General features: G+C 40.1%; 1 protein-coding gene across 3 annotated transcripts in view; it reads left to right on the forward strand.

Moving 5' to 3' along the window:
• The first annotated feature begins 11,009 nt into the window (after positions 1-11,009).
• The window catches only part of AQP (aquaporin), a 32,286-nt gene continuing 15,976 nt past the window's right edge, over positions 11,010-27,319 (forward strand). Inside the window, exon 1 of one of the 3 annotated variants that reach the window (XM_067114435.1) lies at positions 11,010-11,083. The gene's annotated coding sequence lies outside the window, so the exon portion shown is untranslated. Of the gene's footprint in view, positions 11,084-14,618; positions 14,858-26,788; positions 26,899-27,319 lie in introns of those variants that run through there. The other 2 variants (XM_067114436.1, XM_067114437.1) reach the window with 2 other exon arrangements.

The raw sequence follows: 27,319 nt of genomic DNA on the forward strand, positions 1-27,319 counted from the left end.
GTGAAAAAGTCCATTCAGCACTTATTTCTAGGTAATTCCGTTGCTAGATACCAGAGAAAGCTAAATGAAATGCTGGAGTTACTACCCCCAGAGCGAGCTCCACTAGATGGAGTCGTGTATGGAAAAGGGTGAACTACAAAAACACGGAACCTTATCCTATAGAGATTCCCAATGTCAAAAGTCCCAATGAGAGAGGTGCTGATACAAGCCCATGCACTACTCGTGGACTGTATACAAGGCAACACTAGTCGCATTCCATGTTAGCACCCACCCCACTAGAATGATGTTTACCATGGGAGGGAGAGAATGAAAAACAGGGGTGGGTCACCGGGTGACACGGGGCCCTCTCCAGAAATAGATTTTTCCTTTGTCAAAATCCTTTTTCTGGATCGGGGTCCCGTGTCAGCCGGTGAAATAATAACAGAGAAATAAACATCATTCTTATGCTATTAAAGACTTAAATAGAGACGTTGAAAACTAGGAGAATTCTACCCTGAACATTAGTAAGGTCCTCTAAATTCATGTAATGAAAATAATGTATAGAATTGAACCTGAATAGGCTTGTATTAAGAAAATACTTTCTGCCTAATAGCAGACCCAATGACAGTACCCCCCCCTTTTTTAAAAGAGAGGATCTGACAAAATTGCGAGGTCCTGTCTAAAAAAGCCTGTAAGGAGAAAACTGGGCATTTCTGCCTAATAGCAGACACAATGCTAAAATCATATTTTCAGGTACCAGTAGCGCTGGAGGACATCCCCAAAACCGCCATTGTCACGCCCTTCGGGTCCTACGTCTTCGCCGTCTCCACCTTCAGCCTGAGGAACGCGGGTGCGACCTTCCAGAGGTTGATGGACAGTATCCTGGGGGACCTGGACTTCTGCGTCTGTGACGCTGACAATATCCTAATCTTTTCCAGATCTCGGGAAGAACACCTGCGGCACATCCGGATGGTCCTGCAGCGCCTGCAGGAAAATGGCCTCGTCGTCAGGTTCGACAAGTGTACCTTCGGCGTCGAAAAGGTGGAATTCCTGGGCCATGAGATATCCCCGAAGGCGTCCACCCAATGTCGTCGAAGCCGTCAAGAAGTTCTCCACCCCTACCTCCATCAGGGCTGTAAAAGAATTAGTTGGGATGGTCAACTACTACAGAAGATTCATCCCGGGGATCACTCACACCATGGCCCCTGACGGAGGTCCTCAAGAGATGTCCAAAGTCCTTAGTGTGGGGCCCCGGCCAGCAGAAGGCCTTCCTCCTGACGAAGGCCGCCCTCGCCAAAGCAACATCTCTGGCCCACCAGAACCCCACTGCTCCTCTCCAGCTGACGACGGACGCCAGCAATGTCGCCTGTGGAGTTGTCCTGGAACAAGTCATCAGGGGTAACCCCTCAGCCCATCGGCTCCTTCAGCAGGAGGCTCAGCCCCACCGAGTCCCGCTACAGCACCTTCGACCGGGAACTCTTCGCAGCATACCAGGCCGCCGTCTTGAGGATCAAGATTGACTCGGTACAACTCAGGGTCAACTACAAGGACCTCACCCGCGAGCAGGCTGCTGACCTGAGACCCCCGCCTACCGTACAGCCATCATGTCGCTGAAGTGGAAGGATATGCCCTTCGGCTCAGGAGGGTCGACATTACTGAGCGACATTAGCACTGGACGCCCCCGCCTCATGGTGCCCGCCTCCAGACGTCGGCAGGTCTTCAGCGTCATCCACGGCCTATCCCACCCCTCCGGAAGGACAACAGCCAGACTGCTAACGGAGAAGTTCGTCTGGCACGGCATACGGAAGGACGCGACGGCCTGAGGAAGGCAGTGCATGCAGTGTCAAGCCAGCAAAGTAGGATGGCACACCGAATCCGGCGCGGGCGAGTTTCCCCCAGCCAAAGAGACACTTCGGGCACATCCACGTCGACGTAGTGGGTCCTCTTCCCCCATAAGGAGGAGCTAGATATCTCCTAACAGTCGTCGACCGCTCCACCAGGTGGCCCGAAGTTACACCCATGGAAGAAGCCACCTCCAGTGCATGTGCGGAAGCCCTCCTCTCCAGCTGGATCAGCCGCTTCGGTGTCCCAGACCACATAACAACAGACAGAGGACCCGCTTTCCTGTCTGAGTTGTGGACCGCCCTGGCACGCCTGTTGGGGACCACTCACCACAGCACCACCGCCTACAACCCCCGCAGCCAACGGAATGGTGGAAAGGTTCCACAGGTCTCTAAAGGCGTCCCTCATGGCCCGTTGCTCCTCTGAGAATTGGAAATATCAGCTGCCCTGGGTCCTCATCGGGTTAAGAACCGCACCCAGAGCCAACGGCGACCCCTCCTCAGCGGAAAAAGTCTACGGGGAGACCCTGGTAGTCCCGGGGGAACTCGTCGCAGAGGACAGGGACAACATAAAGATGCAGAGGCTCCATGAAAGGATTGGAAAGTTCGCCCCCTGCCAAAGGACATTCACCAACAGGATGTCCCCCTTCATGCCCCCCAGGCTATCCTCCGCCACCCACGTCTTCATCAGGGATGACGCCGTGCGCCCACCCTTAACCAGACCCTACAGAGGACCTTTCCTTGTACTGGAAAGAGACAAGAAGGCATTCTGAGTAGCCATCCACGGGTGAGAAGACTGGATATCCGTAGATTGTCTCAAACCCGCATTCCTGGAGGAGGACGTCGGAGGCGGTTCCCAAAGCCTCCTGCAAGGGGTGGCACCCCCGCGGACACCCCCGTGTGCAGGAAAGAGGTGTGGGCGTCCTGGAAAAGCCCAGAAACCAGACAGGAAGGCACCCCAACAAATCACTCCAGAGGGTGCCAAGAAAGGCGACCACCCTCTCCGTTGACATCCAGGAAGCAAGGTCCCCTTCACCGCCCAAGCAGATACTGTACCTGCTTTGATAGGACGTTACCTCCGTCTTGGGGGGGGGGGTATTGTAAAGTCCCCGCTCAACGCATTCTCTATAATGAACATCCTGTTTTCTGCGGTGCCTTCACATCGACCTGGGGTCGGCGAAATCACGTGTTTACCACTATATTTGTAAATTATATATTTTGTTGTCTTTCCGAATGATCATGCTTATGTATACGTAATGAAGTATTTTTGTAACACGTCAGACATTATTAATCACTATGTTTTCTGTATGAACTCGTCCTGTTTTTGTACAGAAATAGTTTGACCTCAGGTCACCTGTAAATCTTTGTATTCGCGGTCTCTGCGATGTATGCAGACGTCCACACGCCGCTTTATAAGCCGCCCGCTTCATCAATAAATCAGTATTACTTGTCTTCCTGCTCATTATTTCGACCTCTCTTACAAGATTATTAATATAAAATAAAACGAAACTGCTGTACTGCAGAAGAATGATTATACCCATTTAAGAAAAATCTGTGCATCCTACTTAAAATCTCCAAGGACGGTGTAAAAGTTGACATTAATGGTGGGATTAAACTACAAGCATTTCAACTTCTTACAATAAATTGTGATGTAATTGCAACTTGAGGCCTGAGCTATAACATATCTTTATGACAACCGTCAATGTACCACCTTTCACTATGCTGTTATGTAACCACGACTTGAAACTGGAACTATATTCCCACTAAGGAGTGGTGTTCCTCTACATGCATCGGTGTTTTATGACAGCAAAAAAATTATTATAACAATCGCCTATGAAAACTAATGCTGTAAATTAACTAGTTAAATTCACTATTACGTTACAGAAACTTCAACAGGATACAGCGTTAATTTATTTTATCACTGTTTTAAATGAAGAATGGTAGGCCTATTTTATTAAATGCACTAATACTGTATGCAATTTAAACAACAGCGAGAGAGTAACCATTCATATTAATCACCCTTGAATAGAAGCAAACGCCAAACTTACCTAGTTAACTTGTAAGAGCCCGATGCTGTCTCTTCCAAACACGTGTGTGTTCATGCGTTCGTCAATCGTCATCCATCGGAGTGAACAAGACAAAGCAAGAGCATCTTGTTTTCTTTCTCTAACGGAACGTGACTTCAACCATACAATATTTCCGTCTGTTTCTCCCTAACCATTGTTGTCTTGATTTATGTACAATCACCACTACTTGCATTGCCATGCAAGCATTCTAATCATGTACTCATATGTTCCACCGAATCTTATGTATCAAACTGTATGTATGTTTCTGTTTGTGAAGACGACAAACGTCTCGCCATTTCACATATATTATGCTACTGCACTGTATTCATTAATCTGTCTTGAATCTCATGCAATTGGCCATATGTAGAATTTCCTGGCCTTTCCACTGATATATGTTTCATCACTGTATGTTAATCATGTCTCTCAATATCGCCATGTTTGTCTGCCGACAAACACAGATGCCCGAATCTGTACCTCTGTTTTTACCTGTCTGTGTGTAGATGTTACCTTACCGCTCGCACACGCCAATAACATCTTCGAAGATTCTGTACATTTCCTCATCTGATGGGTACCTTAGGGTTCAAAGAGGTTGCAACCTTGCCTGTTAAATCTTTTCATTTCAAAAATCATCCCCACCAAAATCACTTTCATGCATCATAATAAAGTTTTCATCCAACCCACCCATCTCACAGACTCATCATCAACATAGAGTTACGGGCTGCTCGAGGAGCAAGAGCCCATGCTGGCACAAGGCCAGCTAAATCTAAAACAACAACAACAATGTACATTTATCTCAGTAAGGAACTACCAATAAACCAGTCAACGCCCAGCCAGTATGTCACTCAATACCCAGTCTTTACAAACTGAACTGTTACATAACTGAAACTTCTGAGAGAGAGAGAGAGAGAGAGAATGAATTTATATCAATCACTAGCATAAAAGCAAATACCAGGATTACTCTTAAATCCCAGTACTACATAACTGAAATTCGTGAGAGAGAGAGAGAGAGCGAGAATGAATTTATATAAATCAAGAGGGAATTTATTAGTAATAAAAATTCTGTAAGAGGAAATATCTGGCTTACTTAGTTAAGCCAAATATTTCCTCTTATAAGTTTTACGATTAAGCAACTGAAAGTAGAGCGCAGGTGAGAGAGCATCATGATCACTTTTGTGTAAGGAGGAGTGCCATACTTACTTTGTTTAATTCAGCGAGAGCGCCTGAGATTATGTATCCACCATTGTTGCATAATAGTGAAAATATGAAGACATCCTTAGCTAATTTCACAAGCGAAAATGAGAGAAAACTGATACTAGGGAGGCTTAGTTAATACCCCTAGTATGTAATCTATGTCCTAGCGACAGAGGAAAAGTGAGAGTATGAACATATACTAATCACTGTACTATAAAAGTGAACACGAGGCTTAATTTGTTAAATTCACTATTGCGTAACTGAGACTCCAGTGGAAGTGAGACAGAAATTATGCAATCACTTTTGTATATGAGGGACTGTCGGACTTACTCAGTTAAATTCTCTATTACACAAATGAAACCAGAGAGAGAGGGGTATTAATCACTGTCGTATAAGACTGAATAGGCGGCTTAGTTAAATTCAGTTTCGTGCAATTGAAAAGGCATGAAAAGTAAAGTAAGTAATAATTTATATAATCACTGTTGTAGAAGAGGGAACGCCAAGCTTACTTAGTTAAATTCATTATTAAGAAACTAATTCCTACTAGTGTCGTTCCAGGATACAATCTACCTCTTATGCTTAAAAAAGCTATTACTTTACAAATATCAAATACGTAATGAAGCAGAACGCAACTTAACGCACCAACTTTCGAGGGGAAAAATATATTTTCTGTTCTCTCTCTCTCTCTCTCTCTCTCTCTCTCTCTCTCTCTCTCTCTCTCTCTCTCTCTCTCCCATGAGTTGGGATATTGCAAAAATCCTCCTCCCTTGTATAGAGTTGTGAGAATTAAGTATATGTACAATTAAAGATTCGTCAGGTAAAATATTCAAAAGTCAGTATGTCAGACCTCCAACATTTTTGTGCTGAACAGAGAGCTTAAGATGAATCTATGAAAAATAGAAATAATATAGATGAATTAACAGTAGATGGGAAAAGGTTCTCTTGAGATGAAATTTAGTGAAAGACTCAAAGTGGCAAATCAAACAATGGACAGACATTAAATAGACGAAAATTGCATATCAAAGCAGATTAAACGCCATCGTAGTAGAACCTCCCCGTCGGGAGGTAGTGCCACAGTGCACCTCATGCGGTGCAATGTAGGCATTCCTTTAGGTTCTTTGCAGCGTCCCTTAGGCCCCTATCTGCAACTGCTTTTATTCCTTTTTACTCTACCCCAGTTCAATTTCTCTTTGTTCCATCTTACTGTCCACCCTCTCCTAACAATTGATTCTTAGTGCAATTGCTAGGTTTTCCTCCTGTTACACCTTTTCAAACCTTTTCACTGTCAATTTCCGTTTCAGGGCTGAATGACCTTAGTTGGCCCAGTGCTTGGCATGTATTCCTAAAATCTACAAACAATCAATCAATCAACCTACTAGAACCTCTACTGTTATAGACATGACTCGTGGTTCGACAAAGAAACCATAGCAAAAAAGAATTATTTTGTTGTTGTTGATTTCAGAATCAAGCATTAAGAGGGACACTAGGAATCAGATGGCAAGATAAAATGAGAAATAATACCATAACAGAAATGAAGAAACTTCTTAAAGTCGATGAAATAATGAAGGGGATGTGGATATGACGGGCATGTCCTTCACACCAACCAGGGAGAACAGAATGTCAAGACGTCATCTGGGATCCCGTGGGCGGCACTGGGAGTGTTGGAAGACCCTTTCTTACTAGGATGAGAACCATGAAGACGGGAGATGAGTCAAGATTTGTGGAGGTGAAAGCGCAAGGAAGGCTAAGAGGCGGAATTTCACAGAGGCTCTTTCTTACCTTTGCAAGGTGGTGAGGGCAATCATTAGGATTAGAAAAAAAAGTAAAAAATGAGCCAAAGTTTTCTGTACATGGCCATCGAAAATAGATCTATCTTCCAGTGGTCTCGTATAATGCTGTATGAGCCGCAACCCACGAAACTTTAACAACGGGCCGGTGGTGGCATGTCCTATATCGATGCCAGAAGCCCGATTATGGCTAACTTCAACCTTGAATAAAATAAAAACTACTGAGACCAGAGGGCTGCAGTTTGGTATGCCTGATGACTGGGGGATGGATGATCAACATACCAATTTGCAGCCCTCTAGCCTCAGTAGTTTTTAAGGTCTGAGGGCGGACAGAATAAAGTGCGGACGGACAGACAAAGCCTACACAATCATTTTCTTTTACAGAACATAAAAACTGGTTCAAAATTGATTAGCCTAAACCACTATACAGAAGGCTGCAAACAGCAACGACTAAAAAAATAACGTTTATAACTCACATGTCAAAGACTTGAGAATCACTGGAAAAATGTCTTCGCTTTTTCATAATTTTCCCTTTCTCATATTTTTATTTCCATTTTTTTCTGTAAAATGCCTATTCTCCATTTACAGATCACCTTTACAGTACCTATCTATTTGTCTGTCTACCGATTACTACAAACCAGTGTCCACAAGACATCCTACTTCCCCGGGGAAGTCAATTCCCAAATATATTCCTTAGTTGAAGTCTTCACGTCTCATACGTAGCTCCATTTTTGCTGGATACAAAAATGGTCTAGTTCATCGTAGAGAGACGCTGTGCTTTTGTGTAAGAAACAGACGTCCTTCAGACTATTATTAATCATAAAGAGACCATCACCTTCTGCCCCATGCCGAGAGAATTACAAAAATTCAGAGTTGTCTTTCCGGGTTGGGAACTCACTACAGTAGTATAAACGTCAAGGTATGCCACAATGATCTCATCCCTCCAATGACAAGGGCTAGTGTATGACCAAATACAATTTATTCGAGACATTGATGAATTTCCTTGTGTCTGTTGCAGAGATGCAACATCATCATCAAGAACAAATATTGTTGAAGACACGAGCAACCGTCCAATCTTAAACAGGCAGCAGATATAACACTGATAAATCTTTTATGGGGGTGAATAATGCTAAATCTTACCTCTCAAAACTGAAGTCACCAAAGTTGTCTTTCTCTTACCATCTCCTTCCCGCCCCCCTTCGGTTTTCTTAAGAAAAAATTTTTAAAGCATAAAGTCATTTTTTATAAGAAAACCTGCCATTACTTCGTGACAGTTTCAGTAAATTTCTTATCACTTGGTTAAAGAGGAATCTAATTTATCCATGTTATCTTATAAAAGATAAAAATCTGAAAGTTTACACTTAGTCTTAAAAAAGGAAAGGTATATGCAGCAATTTACAGGTAAGAGTAAGATAGAAATCTCTTAGACTGTTTCAAAATCGTTGGTTCTTTTGATGCTGTGAAATCCTTATTCTGTTTGACAGATACAGCACTTTTGCCCCCCACCCCCTTTTTTAAGTTAAATAGACAAGTCCCTGTACCTTTGTTTGGACAGGACTTTACGGGAATTCGATATCTGGTTCCATGATGTTCCACGATGGTAGTATTTTCACCACAGTAATTTTGGTTAACACTTTCCCTGTCCAAGACTATTCATGACTCGACAAACACAAATAATGAATGAACTTCATGGCATAACACTGTTGTTGTTTACCATGATACATACGCTACGTAATTAGTACAGAACTTTACAAATAGTTGCATGACATGCGTTTCTTGGAAATAAATTAAATCTACTTTTTATTTAACCACTGAAGCTGATTTTTAACCAAGTTCCTACACCTGATCTCCTGTTAAGTGGTAATAATGCCCACAGTCATTTTCATTAGGCAGGGGCACAACTGAATCAGCACTTCACCTTTAGTGTCGCTCAGGTCCACCAGTACAGAGAATACAAAGCAGAATCTGGAACGGACGACTGGGATAGAATCACAAATAAGACCTCTATGACCAGTCAGATAAGTATTCCATACAGTGCAGTGGAGGAACCATTCACGTCATGTTCAACACAACGAATCAAAGGTAAAGATTATACTACTCGTTGTCAGTGCACCTCATGCGGTGCATTGTAGGCATTACTTAGGGTTTTTTGCAGCGTCCCTTCGGCCCCTAGCTGCAACCCCCTTTCATTTCTTTTACTGTACCTCCGTTCATATTCTCTTTCTTCCATCTTTCTTTCCACCACCTCCTAAAAATTGTTTCATAGTGCAACTGCAAGGTTTTTCCCCCCGTTACACCTCTAAAACCTCCTTTACTCTCAATTTTCCTTTCTGCCATGAATGACCTCACAGGCCCCAGCGCTTGGCCTTTGTCCTAAATCTTATATTCTTATTCTTATACTACTCTTTGTAGAACGGGTGTCTTTATCGTATGCAAACAATGAATGATCTTCTTAGATTCACAAGACGGAGATTCCAAATACTGGAAATGCTGCCGCGAATATTTCTTTGCTGCTTCTCCAACAGTGTGTGGGATTTATCTGACCTTCATCCCAACATAGGATGAGCTCTCTAGCGTGTCACATTTAATTCCTCTCTAAGCAGCTCCTTTAGGCTCATGTGGGATTTAATCATTCCATACTTTTTTTTTTAATTAAAAAAAAGACTTCCTCCCAACTTGATGCACTTCAGTATCCTGTGCCTTTTCTGAGAAGACATAATGATACTTTACTCTGGAGTTTCTTGGGTGTCACGTCCTCGTTGTATACAGTAGACTTTATTCCACAGACAGGGTGTATGTGTAAATCGTGAACTTCCGTTTGTTTTGACCGGTCATGATCGTCTCGCTCTTAAAAAAAAGTGGACTTACTTTTTTCGGACACACTCGATTTCAGTTGAGAGGTCAGTTACGGCGATAAACCCACTACCTTGGAAGTTGTCTGTGTGCATGGCTCACTTCTCTTCTCATGTACTTACGTATCTACGATTTATGATAGCACAACATAACTCGAAGCGCTCAATAGTCACACCAGATATCAAGAAGCAATTCATTAGACCAAACAGGTTTCTACGGGAATTCCTAGGCATTACGTCGTGGGATAACACCTTCACGCATATCAGACCGGAGTCGCATGTATTTACATATCCAGTTTGCTGTCATCCTCTCATGTATACTTACATCATAGTATCATAGTTCTAAGTTATTTTAGGCAGAGGCCTCATCTACGTACTTTCCATAAAAAAAGAAGGAATAAACGCCACACTCGAGACTGGTGTTCCATCATCTTTCAGGCAATGCCTTCGACTGAAAGCACGTTCCCCAAATGACGTCCTTTTATCTCGTGCTCTTCGACCCTTGCCTCGTGTCCTTGTTGTGTGTGTGTGTGCAAGTGTCTCTCTTTCATCCTTCGTCGTGTGGCACTATGCCGCCCATAGGAACCAGAGTTGAGGATTTCGAAAAGCCAGTGGTAAGCAGGCAATATTGGACACTTGTGTAACTGGGGAGAAAGACGAGTTCCTCTACTTTCTGTTTTTTCTAAGCTCTTTTTGAAGATGCAGATAAAGACGGTGATCTTATAGCACTGCCTTTGTTCGTCAGCCGGGACGTTTCGTCTGCCAACCTGTGTCCACGCAGATACGAGTACAAACTTCTATATTTCTCTCTCCTTGGAAACAATTTTGCCATTCTAGATAAGTCAAAGTCTCTCGAGCAGGTAAAATTCTTTTACTTAACACTGTGCACAGTAAGGTAAAAGCTGCCAATTCTAGTAGTATAAGGAACATGTAAATGTCAGAAATAATTGTAACGAATTATGAGAACACCCATATTGCTACCGGGCATATGTTTCAGTATATTGCTTTTGAAGACACGATCACACACACATGTAAGTTTGTTTGTTTTTGCATAGGACATTAGCATGGTATTTGTTCTGTAAGTAATTAAAAAAAGTATCAGGCACACACACTGTTACACTGAAATCATGATCTCACCTCCAATTAACACCTGATGCGCCAAATATCCCTGCTGGGTTCTTCAGCATTCTTTAATATTTCCGACTGAAACTTTCCTCTTTTAAACAAAACTGCTGCTATTTTGGCAGACGCGGCAGTAGTCTACATCACAATCTCTCTCTCTCTCTCTCTCAGATTTTCAGAGATCTTGGCAGAGTTCTCAGTCGGTTTCTTGCTCTCGTGATAGGTAGTGGTTTCGACTGAGCAAAGTGAGTTCTCGACAAGGTTTTGTAAGAGTTGCATTGAAACCAACATTATTATTATTATTATTATTATTATTATTATTATTATTATTATTATTTTGTCCTTTTTCCTATTATGTTCAAGACAAATTACCCAATAATCCAACGGAGAAGTCGAGGAAGTACGTGACAGCTTTATGACATGTTCTGCCCGTTACAGTTTTCTAAGAGCTCTGTTACATACGGCGAATGGCTCAGTAATTTAGACAGTGGGATGCAAAGCGCCCCTTACACGCCGTCGCATCCCCTGGATTAGTGGCACATGATTAATTATGCCTCTTAAGCTGTGAAATATGTACCTGGTTGCTAGTCGCCTGCGTTGAGTCAGCGTTCAGTATCCCAAAACATCATGCGGCTGTAAATAAACGTTTTGCCCAATCGATGCGCTTGACGTCTGCCCACTGAAACATCTGCGTTATTTTCCCATCAACCCTTTCATGATTCTTCGCGCGGCTCTCTCTCTCTCTCTCTCTCTCACACCGGGTGACAAAGTCCAGAAAAATCACGGCTTAATCACAAACCACTCTCGACCGGTTGTTAATAACACAACTACATAGAGAAAAATACATTCTGATAGATGTGACAATGTAATCTAGATTTGACATTCAAAACTAAAACTTTTTTTTCTTTCTATCAAATTTTTCTTTAGTTCATTTAAATGGTCGTTCTTATAAAATGCTTTAAAACAAATGCATCCGAAAAAACGACATGCTCATTTCGGAAAAGCAAAGGTACGCTTAATAGAGTAACAAACATCACTCCTCTCCCAGTTTGGCACCTTGTAGTCGAAATATGCATAAGGAGATATATAAGTGTTTATACAGGAATTAATATAAATACGAAAACGAACGTCACATGAACATGTAATTCCTTAAAAAATAAGTATAGGATTTATCCATTCAAACATAGCTTTGGAAATAACTGCATTAAGAGCATTATAATCTTCGATTATCGTTACTGTAATCTGAGGACCGGGGACTCAAGGGGATATCAGATAAAAAAAATACCCTGACAGACTCCATTTGTCTATCAGAGAGCTTCATTCAAAGATAACCTTCGATGAGAGTCAACAATCGCTTACAGATTGACCAAAGATTTATACCCTTGATATTTTATCACCTTTAATTGTCCTATTAGCTAAATTATGCTGATATGAATGGTGGACCGGATCGTACGAGTTTATGTCAAACAGCGAACATATAATATGAACCAGTCGCATCCTTAATTTCTTGGTATAAACACAACATGAGCAACAACAATAATTGCAACCATAAATTATTATAATATACAAATATATGTCACCAGCTTTCCACGCTACATCTCCACAACGATAAATATGTGACAACACAGCGGCAACACTTAGTGATATAGACTTGAACTATGGCTCGGCAACAAACGTCATATTCTACGACCAGGTGATTAGGAAAGATGGTCTTTGGTGGATTTTTTTTTTATCAGTTCCTTGCTGTTTCTAAGATAGTTCTCATTTAAAGGGAGGGGAGACCAATTTAAGATGTGAGGGTAACTAGCAGTGTCTTTTGCTACACAGATGGTTTGAAGCGATGAAAATGATAAAGTCTTTGCAGTAACTTGGACTGAAATCACTCGGCACCGTATGGGTTGATTTTGATACGAAATGTAGCCAGAATGGTTTGTGAGAAAATCGTTATTTTCTTATACTGAAAACAAAATGCTTCCATAACAAAAAATTCTCTCTTTCTCTCTCTCTCTCACACATACACAAAAGCGCGCACGCATACAAAAATAATCGTTCGTTAATGAATTTCTACTTAAAATCGTCCTTATGTCCCAAGATGCAATACTACTGAAACAAGTTCTCTCTCTCTCTCTCTCTCTCTCTCTCTCTCTCTCTCTCTCTCTCTTCTAACTATGCGAACTAGTTCAGGTGAGAGTCGGGGTTTATTTCTGTGTTGGATCTCGCACCAGGTAGGAAGGGGCTATATTTGCCCCGTTGGGCCACAAAGAATTCGCTTCTTGCAGATTCACGACACAATTAATTCTGTTCTACTTCTCCTGCATTATTAATTTCACTTATCTTCCTCCGTTCTTCCTTTCTTTTCCTTTTTCCTTCCTCTTGTTTTCTTCGGGCCTGAGCTAGATAGATGGAATTACTTTTGACGGGTTTGTTGGCATTTGCTCGTTGTATATTAAATATTATCTAGTCTTAGATGTAACTAAGGGTGAAAGTCTCTCTCTCTCTCTCTCTCAACGGAGTAAAAAGATCTTTTCATCGCAATCTGTTTGATGGTCGTCAAAACCTCGTACACATCTTCACGGAAACTGAAGAATGAACAGAGAAAATAATTTCCCTCAAATGCTCCGATTAAAATACTGTAAACGACACTACACTACATACGAGTACATACATACTATCATGGTACCACTAATGCTCATGGTCAGAGCGCAACTTGGTCGCCTATGCAAGACTGAATGTGTGACGTCACTCTTCCGAACCAACGAGACCTTTGACTCGCGGGTTTGGTCAACCACCGCCTTCGTCGGAGGGAGAAATCAGGGTGATTTGTGGTTGCGGATTAAGATGGTAATATGGACATAAGCAAGCACGGGCTATTGCTTCTTTGGCAACCCGTAGCAATATGGAGTAATTATTGCAATTATGATGACAATTAAGTCACAACTCTGCAGTGAGAAAATGTTTGGCATAATTCTTAACACAATTTTTTTTTTACATCGATAGCCCTTAGATACAGTGATTTTTAAAATTACTGTAAAAATGAAATTGTATTGTGTAATGATAGCATATATATATATATATATATATATATATATATATATATATATATATAATATATATATATATATATATATATATATATATATAGAGAGAGAGAGAGAGAGAGAGAGAGAGAGAGAGAGAGAGAAACAGCTCAGTGGTCTGGTTAAATTAAGGTATACTTAACTTTATATAAAGAAAATCAACAATAAATAATGATCACCAAGAGTTATGTATTTTCATTGCGGGGGACAATATTAATTCTACAAGAGAATCTTGACCGGTAACGTTACCAGAGAGAGAGAGAGAGAGAGAGAGAGAGAGAGAGAGAGAGAGAATGGGGAGGGGGCGGTATTTGGTGGTCCGATTTGTGGGTTCCATACCACTATGGCCTTGAGGGTCTCCATTTACTTGATTTGACCCTGGCTATGGGTTGGAACCATTACACAACCCCTTCTCCACATTATGAAAATGAAGACACGACTTTTCATATAATTAAAGATAAAACTAAGACATATCTTACTAAACAATTATTATTGTAATTATCGTAAACATGCATCGACATCTCGAATGAAAAATAGATAGATTATTAATAAGGTAAATGATAGCACAATTCAATTACGTCAAAGGAACGTTTTAAACCTAAAACGAGCCTAATCAATGAAGAAATACAATTTAAACAAACTAAATAAAACAACACAGCCAACATCCACAAGGGAGGGTGGAGAGACGCAAAGAGAATATGGCAACAATCAACATCCTTCGCACAGCTGGTAAGAATAGTCGAGTTGCCAGTGCGGCTGCGCAGACTCAGTTTCAACTTGGCGCTCGGTCACGAAGTTCTACACTATACTTTGATGGAAATCTTGACGGGTCTTTTCGTGTGGAATGTGTAGCGATAACAAGATGACGTGGATGAAAGCAAACGACGACTGCAGTTTCTCTTACGAAGCCCCGTGATACGCAAAAAGACAGTAAACAGGGAGGTATGTTAGTACTTTCGCTTCTGCCTATGGTCGCTAGTAGCCGCCGTTGATCACGTTGCTTCTCGAGAATTATGTCACACGATGTTTCTTCGTATTTAGCTCTTATTTTGGACTGTATCGTTCAGTCTCTTCATTTAATTAACCTAAGCATGAGTAAACAAACAACGAAGCATTTTGGTACTAGGGCGAACATTATTCGAATCTGTGATAATACAACCAGTCGCACAACTTGACTTCTGATGGTTAATATTCTCTTTATTTTTGTTACGAATCACAATGAACGTATAGAGGGAGCTGGGATTCATCTTGCAACACAAGAAGCCTCGGTCCTTGCGCAATCAAACTTCGTTTAGACAACAGACAGGCCATTAAAAAGACTGGGGCTTTGGTAGACTATAACCCATCACGGGGAGGATGGGATGGAGGGAGTACCTGACTTGTCATATGTCCATTCGTAAACGTTTTGCAATGGCATCGCCTAATTGCATTCTAGGCGACTCCGCCCGCTGGCAATGGAAAGAATCTTGGCAGAAGCAAAACACGTACTAATAAGAAGAGTACCGGTTTTCCAAGCATCGACTTCAACGCTGAACTGGTCAAGGTGTTCAGACCTGCTTGTGACTAAAAGCGATCTGCATTCATTGAAGAATGCCGTGGGTCGGCATTCTATTGTCCTTCTGTAACCCAAGCCCGATAGTCACAACAAAAAGCGAGGCGGAAGAAAAATGGGAGGGAAAAATACACATAGCCTAGTTTTTATGGATGTTAAGTCAACAGTAAAATCTCATTTTCGTGACTAGTCAGGACTGACCAATAATGAGAACTCGGGTTGACTGGGGATAAAACGCAGGGGTGAAACTACGCTTTTGTGTGTGTGTGTGGTGTGTGTGTCTGTGCGCGTTTTTGTGTGTGTGAAAATAACACTTAACAGTAAGGAGCAAGGCCAAATTGACAAAAGAAAAAAAAGTGAGAATAACTCTTGTTTAAAACAATCCACCGAAATACCACACTAGAAAATAATTCTTTCGACCAGTAGCTTTCGTTACTCAGAAAGGCGAGTTTTTTTTTTTTTTTTACTAGTACCCACATGCTTTCAGGTGAGGACTGTTCTGGGAAGGGACTTCTGAAAAGAGGTCGGAATTATTACTCTCAGTCACGTAACTTGTAGGTCTACATAACTAGGCAATGACAAGATTGCTCCTATTCATAAGGAACAAGCCTTACAGGTTATATTACTTGTTATTATTCAAAGATGAACGGGTGTCCATTAGAACAACCCCACAGAGGAGGCAATGGAAATTCAAAAGCAGGAATACGGTGTTCATTCAAACCCTATTCTTTATTTCTATTGTGTTTAATTTTCTGTCTTGTAGGCACACGTCCTAAGATAATTTAGTGTCTGCAACCGAGACCTCTTCAATATTATTGTTATGAAGCACGGAATGAGTCGCCACTGCTTTCTGTGACCAGTCACGTTAAGAACCTTCAGAATATGTGTGTGAACCTGTGTGTGTGAGAGAGAGAGAGAGAGAGAGAGAGAGAGAGAGAGAGAGAGAGAGAGAGTGCAGGGGGTGCTACGCATGTGATTGGGAATGTTGCACCAAGACATTGTCAGCCTTATAACACCAGCCTCCCAATGTATGGAACTAAGTCTTGAAGAAAAACAGCGAATAAATAAATAAACAGATATTTAATAAATAATTAAATCTACGACTGGGAAAGCTGCTCACGGGATAGTGCCTGAAGCATCTGAACACTGATGGTCGTTGGTTTGTCAGACAGATAATAACAACCATTCAATCCTGTTGAGGCGACCGGACTCCATGCACACCATGAGCAGCAATGGTTCACGGAGCATTCATTCATTCATTCATTCAGATGAATAATGTTCAGGGTACTCAGTTTTTTCTAAAGGTCATTTTGAACTCAAAATACTCAAAGGGAACTAAATTAAATTGGTGTAAAATAATAATGGAAATGAAACAGAATAACATGTACTTCTATTATTTCCCTAGCCGTTTAATAGGACTAAGGTAATCGGAGTGGTTTAAACAATTTACAAATTCTGTGCTAATAAAAGCAATGCCATAAACGATAATACTAGCATTACTAACACTACTTGTGGTAGCACTTTTGCCCAGTGGAGTTGAAATTAAACAGCACTGGTGCACCTCTGCCGACAAAAATTACGGTAATATGTATCGAGTCTCGACAGAACTATTGCCGACTCTGGGGCGTCCATTTTCCGTAGATTAAGGGTGGTTTATGCAAAAAGTATTCGTACACATTGCTTTGTGAACAGTCTCTTTGAATTAGCCATTCGTTATCGTTCCTACTAACACCTAATCTATTGATGATGTTATATCAGAGTAAATTATTAACTTTGTTTGATTCTAACATCCATATCCTTGCTATAGTATCAATAATAAAAAAGAATTAGAACCTGAGCTCTTTCAAAGTACCTGAGGAGTTACCAGGCGAGTCTGCTCACCTTGCATACCAACAAGTTTCTCCCAATTAACCAACTAACCAGTGATCCGAATGATGGCGTTTAATTCGAATTATTTCTACTGAATGAAAATGGTAGAAATCAATATACTAATCAAGATATCCTTACTGCAGTTATAATGATACAATGATAGTACGTTTCATCAGACTGCAACCAAACTGACCACTTAGGCTATTGCAATCTGACTTCTACAGATTCTATCGTATTCCGAGAAATACGCACATATATATATCGATTCATGTTTGCAGGCTGTCAGCGTCATTTGATTTAGAAACACTCCTTATACAACAGATAAAAAAAAAAAAAAAAAAACTGAATTTTTAGTGTCTAAAAAATTCACCGTGGCTTTATCGACCCATCTCGTCAATCGTGTTAGTCTGCTATGTTTGGTCACAACCTGGGCTGAGAAGGGCATAGGGCTGGTATTCTCACCCACCACTCCAACCCCATAGAAAAACACTACAAAAAAGAGATGGGAAGGTTAAAATACGGTTAAAATATATCTACAGTCACTACCAAGTTTTCACGAAACCAAACATAATTGCTACGTGCTACCTAAACTTCTTGCATGGAAGTCAACAAAATACATCTTAATTTGTTTTTTTAAATATTGATATATATACGTATTGCAGTGACTCACACCCCTCGCCCCCACACACAAAAATTTGCTGTTGCCCCTGAGATGCACTTAAGTGGGACAAATATTTAAGCCTAAGCTAGAGAAAATGTTTGGATATCCTGTCGGATGAGCTAAGATGCGACCACGGTACAAGGGCCAATTCTAACTCGATCTGGCACCTCGTAGCCAAATCCGAAGCCACTTATGACATCACTGTTTTCGACAACCATTACACAAAAAAAAAAAAAAAAAACACACCCACTAAGGAAGGCCCGACAAGATGATCTCTCTCTCTCTCTCTCTCTCTCTCTCTCTCTCCTTCCTCTGGACTTTGAACTCTGGCTGCAGGTACTCCGCCACAATGAAACGAAATGAAATGAGATGAAACCTAATCGCCTTCTTCCTTGGCCCTCTCTTGTATCTGCCCCACAGACCTCTGGTGGCCGCAGAGCTCAAGACGAGTTATTCATTTGGTATTTTCTTGTTTCCACGCACGGGAATTCTATTATGTTTTACTCATTCATAAAATTATTAGTACTTGTAAGGCAACTGTATCTCATAGTTTTATTCATTCTACTGTAGGGTACAACTTTGACAAACATGCGTCGCGCCCGAAATGATATGGCAGCTTACTAACACACTGGACTAGAATGAGAGAATATTTAATTCTACCTAGTGGACAATGTTTACTAAAGACGCAGCCTAAAAACAAAGGTAGAGCCGCTGTCAAGGTTTTGGCAACTGCCTCCTTACCTGAGTAGTAAATCGGTATTCAGAGTACATACTGAATCAGATTTATTAACGGCGATCTTCAGTGGTTGAACTTTTTATACCTAAAACCCAGAATTCCTGAGAGAAAAGAATGGCTGAGATCTTGATGCTGTATTATCTACGAACTTTAAAGACACTCGAGTGACTTTCTTTCAATATATTTTTTTTATGTTTTACCGCTGTTTTAATAATAATAATAATAATAATAATAATAATAATAATAATAATAATAATAATTTTCAGTTCGCTACGCATAATTAGAAAACTATCAAATGCCTTAGTTACAATTAAAACGACTGGGTTCATCGTTTGCTCTCTCTCTCTCTCTCTCTCTCTCTCTCTCTCTCTCTCTCTCTAAAATGGTTATCGTATTTCGCCCTGTCAACACCATATCTCACCCTACCTAAAATGGTTATCGTATTTCGCCCTGTCAACTCCATATCTCGCCCTAAGTCAAATGCACAACTGGTTGCAAAGTGAGGCGATCTTCCATACGAGTTTTACAAATAAAACGAAAAGTTCACATTTTATTACTACAGGATCCGTTCACACTGACACTCCCCGTTCGAACTGTATGAAATGTTGTCAGTCTTCATTTCTGTTTGATAAATCTGAGAGCTCGGAATCACTGGGCTGATATATTCGTTTACGCGAAACCACGGGGCAGTGGCTGTGGCCATCGACGGAGTGAATGACGAAGAGGAGCAATAACACAAAATACTATATATTAGTTTGATTTATTTATATAAATTGAAGGAAATGGACGAGTCGAGCGTTTTGACGAGAACACGCGAGTGAATGTAAATAATTAAAACGTGGCGATTCTGGTCTGAAATATCGCAGTTTTCAGAAGCATTTAAGTGTGACAGCCCAAACGAAAATCTCACGAAAAAAATCCATCAGGTCATCACTTTAATTATGCTTATGTTATTATTGTTGATCAAAATATATTAACACTCAGCGCCTCGTAAGCAACAGCAAGTAATCATGGTGAATAACAGGCTTGTTTTGGACCTCTGGACTCAATATACCCAACCGTGACAATGGAACATGTAAAAAACGCAATACCTTGCTGAATGTTGTTTCACCCTTTCTACTTCTTTCCGTACTTCAAGTTCCTTATTCAAAATGCAGAAAGGTTTGTCGCTTACCATTCTTTTTCCTCTCTCTTGTCGTCTTCGGGCCTAGGCTATAGTATACTGTATAGGGCACTGACATGGGATTATGACTCAATAACCATCACTCATCCTTATAATCTGTTGGGTTCCAGCATCTCGTCTAGAGGAATGACTCGTGCTACATGAGTATTTTGTTAGTCTCCTCAAGTAATTAGCCCCGTGGGTAATGCTTTCCAGTAGATGTAAATTGAAACCGATTTGCGAACTGTCACTCTAAACTGTAAGTTCGTTTAAAAGAAAAGAGCGAGTGTTTTTTGTTGCTTATATAGTAGCCAAAGTATCATTTCCCACGAGCAAGGGAATGGCTTTAAGACAACAAAACATACACACACACACACACACACACACACACACACACACAGACACAGAGAGAGAGAGAGAGAAGTAATCTCAGCTTCGAGGATCTACGACGCATTTACAGACCGGAATCTTCGTACGTAAATCCCTGAAAAAGCGCAGTTCCCAAGGTATGCACGTACCTAGGGACGTGCCCACGAGCTCAGGTACACGTCCCAGAAATATTTGGCGCCAGCAGCCAGCCGTACAGCGGATGCTGGTCGCGTGGTCCGTTTCTTCCGAATTGAAATTGTATCCCACAGGCATGATTACCAGATAAATATAACATAAGAATCGCGTCCAGAAGACGGGGGACTTTTGTAGGCTTCAACGGACGTTAAAAATCACCGACAATATACCTATACCTAATAATCTTGTTTAAATGACTACCGACAATACATCTAGAAGTCTCTCATCTGATTACAAATGAATGAGAAGCGTCGCCTGGCTACAAGGATGTCTGGGAATCAAAAATGTAAATCAATGATGAGGAGATTTTATCTACTTGACTGACAGGTTCCCGGAGCTGTGCCAACTGCCATTTCTGTCACATGTTGCATCAGTTAAGACCAAGCTTGAAAGACTTGTGTTCTGGTGGTGGTGTAACAAGGGTAACTAATTATCAATTATGATGACGTGCTAAAAAGTGTCTCTACTAATGGACATAGTAAAAAAAATAATTTAATCTTTTGAGTTATTAATTACAAGCCATGAAGAAGATTGTTAATATATACAGTATAATACTAAATTTGAACTGAATTTCACTGAACTAATTTTTCTTGACCGAAACTGAATTTCAGTTATCTTGGTTTCAGAAGAACTCTTAGTCACTTTACTAAACCTCTATTGAATTGTAGGCGTACCGTACTTTACCTGACCATTGCAGATCGTTAGCTTAAAAAAAAAACCGTGACTTAAAAGTGTGGTACAGTTGAGTGCAAAACCGCATCCCACTTGCCAATTAACAAAAGGTACAATGAAAATACTTGCGACCAAGAAGGGGCTTTACCTTCGAGTAATTTAGTGGGAGGAGCGTGGCCTGACAACGGAGAAATCGAAGTACAGTGTATCCCCAAGACCAACTCAGATACAAAAGTAACTTGGGGAAATTATGTTGAAAATAATTTATTCAACTTAATTCTTTATTCAAATGTGCTTTATTACAGTCGCTATACACATACAAACATTGTGTATGCACGTGTGTATGAATGAATGTATGTATAGGTAGTTAGAGTGTGTGTGTGTGCGCGTGTGTGACTACACATACGTGCGCGCGCTGTGTGTAGTCTAAGCATCTGAGCAAACCAACATAATCCGATGGATAAAATGTCCTCAACTTATTTATCTTAGAGAAATTGTTTACGAAAGACGCACTGCATCTCACAAGTCAACTAAATACGTTTTTATTTTTACCATAACCTATATAAAGATCCCCTAAAGAACGCATAAATCGCAAATGATTATGAAACAAAGACTCGAATCTTAAAACTCACCTCTTATACACATTAGCGCAGCTTCATTTATGTCTTGTTGAACACCTACCACTGTAGCTTTCTTATTAAATATCTTCCCTAATTGTAACATTGGTATTTCATACCTCTGCTACGTTTGTGGAATGGAGTGGAACGGAAAATATAATTTAGGCCAAAGGCCAAGCACTGGGACCTATGAGGTCATTCAGCGCTGAAACGGAAATTGACAGTAAAAGGTCTGAAAGGTGTAACAGGAAGAAAACCTTGCAGTTACACGATGAAACAATAGTCAGATGGTGCAAGTAAGATGAAAGAAACAGAATATAAACGGAGGTACAGTAAAATGAAAGAAAGGGGTTGAAGGGACGCTACAATGAATCTTAAGTAATGCCTACAGTGCACGGCATGAGGTGCACTGACGGCAATAACCCCCAACGGGAATTATTATGTTTGGAAGTGATTGCAAAGAGCGAGAGAGAGAGAGAGGACACGAAAATATCGATCCTGCCTTATTTCGTGCATTCCTTATCATTTCATCAGGGACCCATTAGGCGTTTCGTGACCTTCAGCCCCGTAAACACTGCATCATGATGCGTGCAGTGTTGAACGGATGTGTTGAAACCCCACTTTTTCAACACGAAGCCGCATCGCCAACGTGTTGATGGGCCGGACCAATTTCAAGTGTCTGTGCAGTGATGCATCAGCAGTCAGAGTGGTAGGACGTCTGCTCAGCACGTCTGCTCAGCTCCAACGCCAATGGCTCAATCACATTTTATTGAACTGCATTTTTATTCTGAGATCCATTTGCTCATTAACCTTATCTGCATTTACTTTCTTTCGGAAGTTATTTTTCCTGCTGAAGTCCTTACTCCCTTTCTTTCTCCCACTTTCCTCTTGAGGACCTGATCTATCCTCCTGTATTCCTGCACAGTCTTCCAATCTGTCTTGCAACTTCTTTTTCCACAAAGTTTCTCATTTCCTCTTTTCACCACTCTTATTCCCTCTTCCTAAACCTAAAGTCACTCACTGCCGACTGACTATATCTTGAAAAACAAAAAAGGTAGTAAAGCTCATTTTCTCTCTCAAAAGTATATTTTGTAAACATTTTTCCTTGAAAATCGTTCTCTAATGAATTCCTTTTCCGAACATATTTCTACAGGCTCTTATCTCATGCACCCCAAGAGCTCTGCCTTCCCAATATGCCATCTCTTTCTCATTTACCTATTTGTGCACTGGCATGCTCTAAAAACCTGCAATGCACAGATTCAAACTCTTCAAGAAACTCTTGTACTCTAATTCTCTTTCAATCCTGGCCCACACACATTCTCTATCAGATGTTTCCCTTTCGCCAGGCTCAATCTTACCCCATACAATCTTCATACTACCACATATGTACTCTTAATCCCTGCCCAGAGATCCATTGATTCCACAATCAATACAACTTCCCAAGCTGTACACTTTCACCTATCCTCAACACACTGACCCTTTATCCTTACCATTCCCGCACAAAATGCCATTTTTTCACCTCTATCTCACTCAGTGCCAAACCAGGCAGCTTCCCTTCTTAAACCCATCAGCTATCATACATTCCCTATCTTCTGCACCACATTAATATACATTTAAAACAGGAAGATGCATAGAAATACACGATGTGGGGTTACAAACCCTATACCACGGCTGTTTTATGACTTTCACACCTTGCAGAGTAGTGGGAATGTTATTATTTTCTAGCCATTTAAGAGAACTGAGAATCTGACGCTATTCTTCTCTTGTGGAGAACCCTATCTGCCATTTGCAGGCATTTATTTTCACCACATATATCGCGCGAGAACAAGTGAGCAGTGTTGCAGTACAGTGATTTTATTAAACACCAATACTGCATCACGTGGCTGATACATGATGCATGGTGTGTACGGGGCTTTAGTCACGAAAAGCAAGTTCCGTCCTGGTACATCCTAACGCATCCATTGTATGTGTTTATTACCTCGAGCTATGCTACTGCCACACCCACATACCAGAATCACGTTGGAACGGCGTTAATTGTGTTAATACTCAAACACACGTGTGTTGACAGAGAGAGAGAGAGAGAGAGAGAGAGAGAGAGAGAGAGAGAGAGAGTATTCAAGTCGTTTGGAATAAGGGTGCAAAACGCTTCTACACCATGACTTAGACTCATCACAGTCGATTAACTACCAAGTACATAATTCAATTCTTGGGTGGGAAAGATATAAGAAAGAGTATGTATGTATGTATGTATGTATGTATGTATGTATGTATGTATACAGTATACACACATACATACATACACATACATATATATATATATATATATATATATATATATATATATATATATATATATATATATATATATATATATATATAAACGAAGACGTGAAGTTGATCACCACATCATAAAAAAAGGGGGAAGCACACCATAAAACCTTCAAGTATACACTTTATCATTACATTTCAAGCTCCTGGCTTCATTTCCAAGCTATCCTAAATACAAAAATAAAACCGTACAAATATAAAAATACATACAAAGGAAAATTCAAAAGTGAAGTTTAAAATTATATACGATTTACGGTTAAGTTAAAATAAAATTGCAAAAATAAAAAATGCACATTGTAATTATAAGAACCAAAGGTCAAAGGATATACACTTCAAAGATTAAGTTGAAATATATATATATATATATATATATATATATATATATATATATATATATATATATATATATATATATATATATATATATATATATATATATAATAAATAGTAAATAATTAGTAAATTTCAGAGATTTACTTTATATGTATTTTATATTTTTCATGGTTTTATTTCATGTGTAGTTTTATAACACGTGAAACTTGAGGCTTTGAAACGAAGCAGTAAAATTTATACATGAACGTTTTCTGGTGTGCTTCCTTATTTTTGTTTTTATATTACATACATACATACACACACACATATATATATTATATATATATACATACATACATATATATATATATTATATATATATATATATATATATATATATATATATATATATATATATATATATATATATATATATATATATATATATATAATGTCTAACTTTTAACGTCAACGAAATATTTAGATAACAATAGGGAATTTAATTACGATTAAACAAAGCCTTGCATATTTTTTACTTCCCTAAAACTGTCAATTACAGTTATCCAATTCTATTATCACGCTCTGATAGTGTTACTCTAAGCTACAGTAATGATCTGATTTTCAACTTGAAGAAGAAATGTCATCATAACCCAAAACGTGATTATCATCAGCATAAATACACTACTGAATCAGCAGCCGTTACTACCATCAATTACGGCAAAGAATTCACCCCCTTTACATATCAGAACCATTAAAAAACTATTGTTTCTAAGCCAGGAAAGGTAGTTAAAATCAATTCTCGCGTTATCACGCGATAAGCTGACCTATGCGAGCGTACCAGGAGCAGTGAAGTTCGCCAGAGCCATTCATTCGAGGAGAAAAAATTAATGAACAAAAGCCATTTACTAACAACCAGAGCGTCCCAACACGAACAGTGTGAGTGAGCACTGTTAAAAATCCTTGTATATCTGTTGACCTATGCAGTGAATTGGGTTCTTGTTAACTGGTCACCTGTGGGGTGGGTGGGAAAGGGTACGGGGTTGGCAATCTCATCCCCATAAAGGTTGCTGAGATCTGGGAGGCTTAACACCTTCTGGCGCCACAACACCCGTCCTCTTGGTGGGGGGGGGGTGTGCCAAAAGTATGGTGGCCAACAAGACAAAAAAAAAGGCACTGCTTATCGATGCTTTTTGGAAATTAAAGAAATACAAAATTATTGGCGATATCAGTAACTACAAGAAACCTCGCAAAACAAGCGCGGGAGAGAGAGAGAGAGAGAGAGAGAGAGAGAGAGAGAGAGAGAGAGAGAGAGAATGTTCAGATGGTTAGACGAGTATTACACAGCACTCATTAACCTTGGATTTCTTGAATGAATAATAAACAGCAGAGCAATAAAAATACAAGTCGCTGACACCGGCCTTGAAAGTACCAGATCCCGCGATGACCTTGAGAATACCAAATTCCTTCGGTAGAAGATCCTACTAAAACGACCTTTAGGTGGGGCTAGCTTGGCGTATGGCCTACAACGTATACTAATTTATTTCAACAGCATTAATCGGTATTCAGAACTTACGTATTTCAAGAACATTATGGCTTGTGTCACTACCTCTATATACTGTATATATAACTTACCTACCTACATACATACACACACATTTATATAATATATATATATATATATATATATATATATATATATATATATATATATATATATATATATATATATATATATATATATATGCAACAGCATATTTTTCTCTCTTATGCAGTTTCTATTGAAGTTAATGCCATTGTTCATGCAACACTATTTTCATCAAGACTGTGAATCAGTCTGTACTCTTCATCTTCCTCTTCAAATCCTTGATAAACAGATAATAGCTGCGACCAATGCCATTAACCTCAGTAGAACCTAACACAAATAACTTCTCGGTGACTTTGATGGCAGGTCATCTGAAGCCACGACGTCATCACTACGGGAACGCATAACTTAGACGGCTTCCTTACGTAACACTCGTAAAATAATTCAGGATGAATGGGAAACACGACTATGCTATAATGGTGTATTCATTTAAATTTTTTTATAATTCAATCTAGGATTGGTCTATTGATTTATGCAAAATGACGTCGCCAATGACGAGCATCAGTAATCAAGCATTCTCGGTATCGATCATTGCTTTCTGAGGCAAAGGACACCTCTTTTATACCGAAATATTTGCTGACATTACACATGGGTAACATATACAATTAAAGTCCTTATACCACAGCTACGGACTGTCAAGGCCTCCTGCAGCAAAGGTGAACTCGTTTCCTAAGCCTGGTTTTTAATCAACTTGTAGGGCAGGACTTTGGACCGGCGAAAAGGAGTCTACAACTCCAGACCGGAGCGCTGTTAGTCCCAGTCCATGTGGTGGCTTTCAGTGTTCACTCATCTCATATCCCAGTGCGGCAATAGCCTCCGTGACGTGTGGATGTGAGCTCACGTCTGAGCTTCCTCCGCCACTTTTTCCGTGGGTCACTCAATTAAGATATATTCTCCCTTCATTTTATTTTTTTCTTTTGTTTACAGAGTCGAATTCGAATGCTAGATTATCAAAGTACATCTTCAGTGGTGTAAAAGATTTGTGTTTGAGTGCTCGATTAAAACGATGTGTGTGTCCATATTTTTAAAGGTGAAAGTTTGGATGGGGATTATAACTGTCATTACTGAAAATTAAGGATGGAGTGATAACTGCTTCGATTACCTGTTTCTGGTAACAACGGTTACGATCATTTCGTACAAAACCTGGAAAATCACACTGATACATCTTTCTTTTCGGGAAACGAAGAAATTTATAACTATAAAAGTGAAGTAATGCATGTAGAAGTTATCAAATAAAAAGCAGACATGGTCTACAGATGGACAACGTTAACGCTATTGGCTGTGTATGG

This window comes from Macrobrachium rosenbergii, chromosome 13, assembly GCF_040412425.1.
Source record: "Macrobrachium rosenbergii isolate ZJJX-2024 chromosome 13, ASM4041242v1, whole genome shotgun sequence".
NCBI classification, from domain to species: Eukaryota; Metazoa; Arthropoda; class Malacostraca; order Decapoda; family Palaemonidae; genus Macrobrachium; species Macrobrachium rosenbergii.